At 43.9% G+C, this 6,000-nt stretch overlaps 1 protein-coding gene across 9 annotated transcripts in view; it reads right to left on the reverse strand.

Annotated features, from left to right (window-relative positions):
• The window catches only part of SCLT1 (sodium channel and clathrin linker 1), a 312,009-nt gene that overhangs the window by 63,778 nt on the left and 242,231 nt on the right, over positions 1-6,000 (reverse strand). The window contains exon 20 of one of the 9 annotated variants that reach the window (XM_073572083.1): positions 4,576-6,000. This exon is cut by the window's right edge and continues 527 nt beyond it. The exons of the other annotated variants lie outside the window; for them this stretch is intronic. The gene's annotated coding sequence lies outside the window, so the exon portion shown is untranslated. Of the gene's footprint in view, positions 1-4,575 lie in introns of those variants that run through there. 9 annotated transcript variants of the gene reach the window in all.

Here is a 6,000-nt window from a genome sequence, read left to right on the forward strand (position 1 = left end):
TAGGCATGTTCTTGCGGGTCAGGTCAGTTAGGGGCTTGGCCAAGGTGCTGAAGTTAGAAACAAATTTGCGATAGTAACCAGCAGTTCCTAAAAATGCAAGTACCTGCTTTTTAGTCTGGGGTCTACACCAGTTACTAATGGCTTCCACCTTGGCAGGCTCAGGCCTTAGTGTCCCACCCCCTACTCTATGCCCGAGGTACTGCACCTCAGCCGTCCCTATTTGGCACTTATCAGGGCGAATGGTCAGTCCTGCAGTAAGGATACAGTCCAGCACTATGCCCAAGTGTTTAAGATGTTCCTCCCAGGTAGTGCTAAAAATGGCGACGTCGTCTAAGTAAGCACAGGCAAAGTCCTGACATTGTTGTAACAGTCGATCCACCAGTCTCTGGAAAGTAGCGGGGGCAGTTTTCATCCCAAAGGGCATTCCCAGGAACTCATAAAGCCCAAATGGAGTAATGAAGGCTGAGCGCTCCCGAGCGTCCTCCGTTAGGGGTATCTGCCAGTACCCCTTGCTCAAGTCTAACGTGGTCACAAATTGGGCACTGGCCAGACGATCCAATAGATCATCAATCCTGGGCATGGGATAAGCATCACTCTTGGTGGCATCATTTAGTCGTCTGTAATCAACACAGAATCGTGTTGTACCATCCTTCTTGGGGACCAGGACAACAGGAGAGGCCCAAGAACTTTGAGATGGCTGAATAACTCCCAGTTGTTTCATCTCCTCCAGTTCGTTCTTTATCATGCCTTTAACAGCCTGCTGGATGGGGCGTTGTCCGGGGGTTTCCACATGGTGACTGGTGAGAGTAGTCTTCCCCGGCTTTGAGGAGAAAGCAGCAGCCCTCGGCCTTAGTACGGCGACAATATCGTCCTTTTGTAGATCCGATAAATGGGAGCCCAGGGGCACTTGTTCCAGTGATCCTCCCTCTTGGGCAACCTGGAGGAGATCTGGGAGATACTCGTCGTCGTCGGTATCACTAGGGGGGTGGCAGACAGCTAGAACAGGCAGAGATCGGTCGTGGTAGTCTTTCAGCATGTTAATGTGGACGGTTTTCTGTCGTCGACCACTAGAGTCCAGGGCAATAACATAGTGTCATTAATTTTCTTGACAACCTGGTAAGGGCCTTCCCACACTGCTTGAAGCTTGTTGGCAGGGGAAGCAGTAATCATGAGCACTTGCTGTCCTTCCATAAATTCCCGGTTCCTGGCATTACGGTCATACCAGGTTTTTTGTCTGGACTGGGCCATTCGCTGATGTTCTTTAGCGAAGGTAGCTAGCTGGGCGAGACGGTCTCTGAGCTCTAGAACATAGGGAACGATGGGCATTCCGGTATCAGAGATGTCTCCCTCCAAATGTTCTTTCAGAAGAGTGAGAGGCCCACGGACCTTCCGGCTAAACAGTAGTTCGAAGGGAGAGAACCCTGTGGACTCTTGGGGAACCTCCCGATAGGCGAAGAGGAGATGTGGCAGGTACTTTTCCCAGTCTTTTTCAACGTCAACAAAAGCCCTCAGCATATTTTTTAGGGTTCCATTAAAGCGTTCACATAGTCCGTTGGTCTGCGGGTGGTATGGGGTGGTGCGAATGGCTCGAACACCACAGGTATGCCATAGGGACTGGACCAGATCTGACATGAACTGAGTGCCTTGATCCGACAATATTTCACTAGGAAACCCTACCCGGGTAAAGATGGTAACAAGGGCCTCGGCTACCTTTACTGCTGTAATACTGGACAGGGCCACAGCTTCAGGATACCTAGTGGCATAGTCCACCACGGTCAGGATATATTTTTTCCCCGACCTGCTGGGGTGGGCCAGAGGACCTATGATGTCGACGGCTACACGTTGAAATGGTTCCTCAATTATGGGCAGGGATTGCAGGGGTACCTTATGTCGAGCTCCTGGATGCCGCATTCGCTGGCACACATCACAGGTGCGGCAATAATGGGCTACCGACTGCGAGACGCCCGGCCAGTAAAAACTTTGGGTGAGTCTCTTTTCAGTCCTTTTTCTCCCTTGATGCCCAGCCAAGGGGATATCTCCATGTAATCATACTCATGGATGTATTTGGTGATATAGTGGCAGTTACATGCGTGTAATCATACACATGGATGTATTTGGTGGTATAGTGGCAGTTACATGCATGTAATCATACACATGGATGTATTTGGTGGTATAGTGGCAGTTACATGCATGTAATCATACACATGGATGTATTTGGTGGTATAGTGGCAGTTACATGCATGTAATCATACACATGGATGTATTTGGTGATATAGTGGCAGTTACAGGTGTGTAATCATACACATGGATGTATTTGGTGGTATAGTGGCAGTTACATGCATGTAATCATACACATGGATGTATTTGGTGATATAGTGGCAGTTACATGCGTGTAATCATACACATGGATGTATTTGGTGGTATAGTGGCAGTTACATGCATGTAATCATACACATGGATGTATTTGGTGATATAGTGGCAGTTACATGTGTGTAATCATACACATGGATGTATTTGGTGATATAGTGGCAGTTACATGCATGTAATCGTACACATGGATGTATTTGGTGGTATAGTGGCAGTTACATGCATGTAATCGTACACATGGATGTATTTGGTGATATAGTGGCAGTTACATGTGTGTAATCATACACATGGATGTATTTGGTGATATAGTGGCAGTTACATGCGTGTAATCATACACATGGATGTATTTGGTGGTATAGTGGCAGTTACATGCATGTAATCATACACATGGATGTATTTGGTGATATAGTGGCAGTTACATGTGTGTAATCATACACATGGATGTATTTGGTGGTATAGTGGCAGTTACATGCATGTAATCGTACACATGGATGTATTTGGTGGTATAGTGGCAGTTACATGCATGTAATCGTACACATGGATGTATATAGTTGCAGTTACATGCGTGTAATCGCACACATGGATGTATTTGCTGATATAGTGGCAAATGTAGGAGTATAATTACACACATAGATGTATTTTGTGATGTGAATTTATATAAAACACTGTCTCATGGCATCACTGAACTTCTCATAAATCAGAAGGGCACCACTGTATCAATCTTGAGTTTTGAATCTGGGCCTATAACTTGCAGCAATTAGGCTATGTGCCCACGCTAGCGTTTTTAAACGCTCAGGAAAAGGATCCCCTTCCCAGAAATCACGCGTCTTTTTCCGCGCGTTTTTTGCGCGATTTTTGACGCGTTTTTTGACAAGCGATTTCTGGGATCATTGGGGATGGCTAAAAACGCTCAGCAATGCGGAAATTAATGAGCATGCTGCGTTTTTAGCCGCTAAGCGATTCCTGAGCGGTTAAAAACGCATGCATTGGCATAGAAAGCCAAAAACGCATGCTAATTAATTTGATGCATCTTTTAAGCGTTTCTGCAGCGTCTGATCCGGCTCTAACGCTGCGGAAACGCTTAAAAAAACGCATCGTGTGCACACAGCCTTATATGTCAGCACAAGAATAAGAAAGTTGCTTTTTTTCATTTAGTAAACGTTAAATTGCCTTTTATGCAATTCTTTCAATATGTTTTTGTTTACATTCACCAAATGAAAAATATGATTTGCACTAACATCGTCACTGCCCAAAAATTCCTCAAGTTATGATCACAGCCACACTCATTTCTGAATCCTCGGGAAATGGAAGCGCAGCACTGCACCACAATGCAATTTCTGGATAAAGTCAGACCTCAACAGTGCGCCCCTGACAATGTTTCTCATCGGTCTAATTGCCCCAAACACGGCCAAGTGAAACCGGCCTGGATCAGTTTGCACGGTCATAAACAAATAGAACGACCTGAAATACGTACATCATGGGATATATATCCAAAAAAGTACTAAAAATGTAAAATCTAAATATGATGGACGAACAAAAAAAAAAAAATAAAAAATCTGACGCCGACTCTTGGTCTTTAACGTACAATTTACTTACACTTACAACACTTTATTACAAGTGTCTGAAAGGATGAGCACTGTTCTCTCGTCGCACTCAGTATGACAGCAATTAATCATCTTCCACGTCCCCACGTACAGCACATATCTGATGCCGGAGTCTAAATTAATAGACTTCTTGTGAATATGACCTACAGCTCATAAGCTTAGCATGACGACGTGACATATCATGTACATTAACACCCGTGTAATCATCACTGTGATGTAGGAAGAGGTGCCTCAATTTGCAATGTGCCAAGAAGCTGATGGCACAGAAGCCGCCAGTGACAATAGATTGCGCCGTCTGCCTCGATGTTCTGCAGATACGGCTTCTATTAGGCAGCTAGCTCTTCAGAGTGACTGCTTCTCCCATACCAATTTAAAAACCTGGGCACTGTTCCAGCGTAGTCTCTGAAAGATTTACAGATCTCTTGTCAGCACACAAACAAGGAAATAAAAAAAAAAAAAAAAAAAAGACACAGACGTGCCCTTATAGTCAAATACTATATCCAGCGGAAAACGAAACTACAAATGCCAAATGCGGCTCGGCCTCCATTCTGAATAATGATCCGGTTTAAACCCATCACAGCTGTGTTTTCCTTAAACTAGCGGCACCATTCAGGGTCACTATTTGCTGAAGCCATTCTCGAACATTATAAATAACACTGCAACATTAAATTCTGCTGAGCAAGTTTTTAATTAGCATACCTTGGAAAAAGCAAAGCACTTGGATGAGCTTCAAGTCTCAGCAAAAATGTCAGCTAAAGGGCACGGAGAATGAAAGAAATGTGTATGCAATGCATATTTGTAAATAGAGAGAAAGGGTGCGCGCGTGGGGGCCACGCTACCCATTATGGTCTTCACCTTGGTTCCCTGGCAGAATGGAACTATAGTTTCCTAGCAGAATAAAAATAGAATCCGCTAGATCATGGTGACATATTCTGGGGTAGGACGGTTTTCACTTGGCTAATATTAAGATCGTGGTAAAGTAGCTGACGTGGCAAAAAACAATGTATTAATAGGGGAAATATGAAGCATCGGTTACACACGTCACTTCTAGGAGACCTGACAGTAAGAGGATCCTTCTTGACATGTTTCTAGATTATCCGCTAACTCAATAAATAGCTCAAGTATCTTTTCTGAGAATTTTCCTACTTCTCCATCTCGTTGAAGGTGGTTCAGTTGCACAAAGAGCAGCAGTGGGCTCTGCCTAATTATATGGATATTAAAGTGCCTCTATAGGTGGGAGCGCAGCTTCCAATAAAAGAAACGACTACACTCAGCCCTGATGATCCAAAAATCACACAAGCGCCTGCAAATACACAGGCTGACATGGTGAAGAACGGTCACTATGGCTGCAGACCACTGCTCCACATAACTTCTGGAAGATACAGACACTGGGGCACAGTAATCAAGCTAAATGCGCCACAATTCTGGCATCATTTCCACCAAAAATACTGACTTTTTTGACAAGCATCACATTTATCATGTGTTTAGGACATTTTCAGTGCCATGTTCAATAAACGGAGTGGGGCCTTGCAAAAAGGAGTGTTGAGTGTTTTTTTCACAGAAAGGGATGTGACATTTCTGGTGGTCCAAAGTAAGATAAGTAATAGGTGGCGCATATGCTAGCCTGAATCATCATTGCCGTTTTTCCAGTTTTCTGGACTAATTTGTTCATTTTTTATTTATTTGTGCTTTATTCTCTATAAGAAATTTTGCGCCACTTTTAAAGTTGTTTTTCATTTTTTGAGGCTTTTTTTTATTTTTCCTCAACAACTTTGCTTATTCACATGTCCAAATTATTTATCTTTTGCTTATTTTACAACAATTTCTTTTAAAGTGTGCACCATTTTGATTAAAATCGGCACCTAAAAAAGAGTCTGCAGTCTACTCTTGAATCCTCACAGCGTGAAGTCAGGATTCTCTGGTGCCGGTGGTGGGAATGGGTTGTCACATGACGGCAAATATGTGATTGACATATTTCGGGTCATATAAAGACCGGTGACCGCCCGGTTGTGCTGGAGGATCCTAACAG

The sequence above is a fragment of the Dendrobates tinctorius genome, unplaced genomic scaffold (assembly GCF_039654945.1).
Source record: "Dendrobates tinctorius isolate UK_male_01 unplaced genomic scaffold, ASM3965494v1 ptg000030l, whole genome shotgun sequence".
Lineage (NCBI taxonomy): Eukaryota > Metazoa > Chordata > Amphibia > Anura > Dendrobatidae > Dendrobates > Dendrobates tinctorius.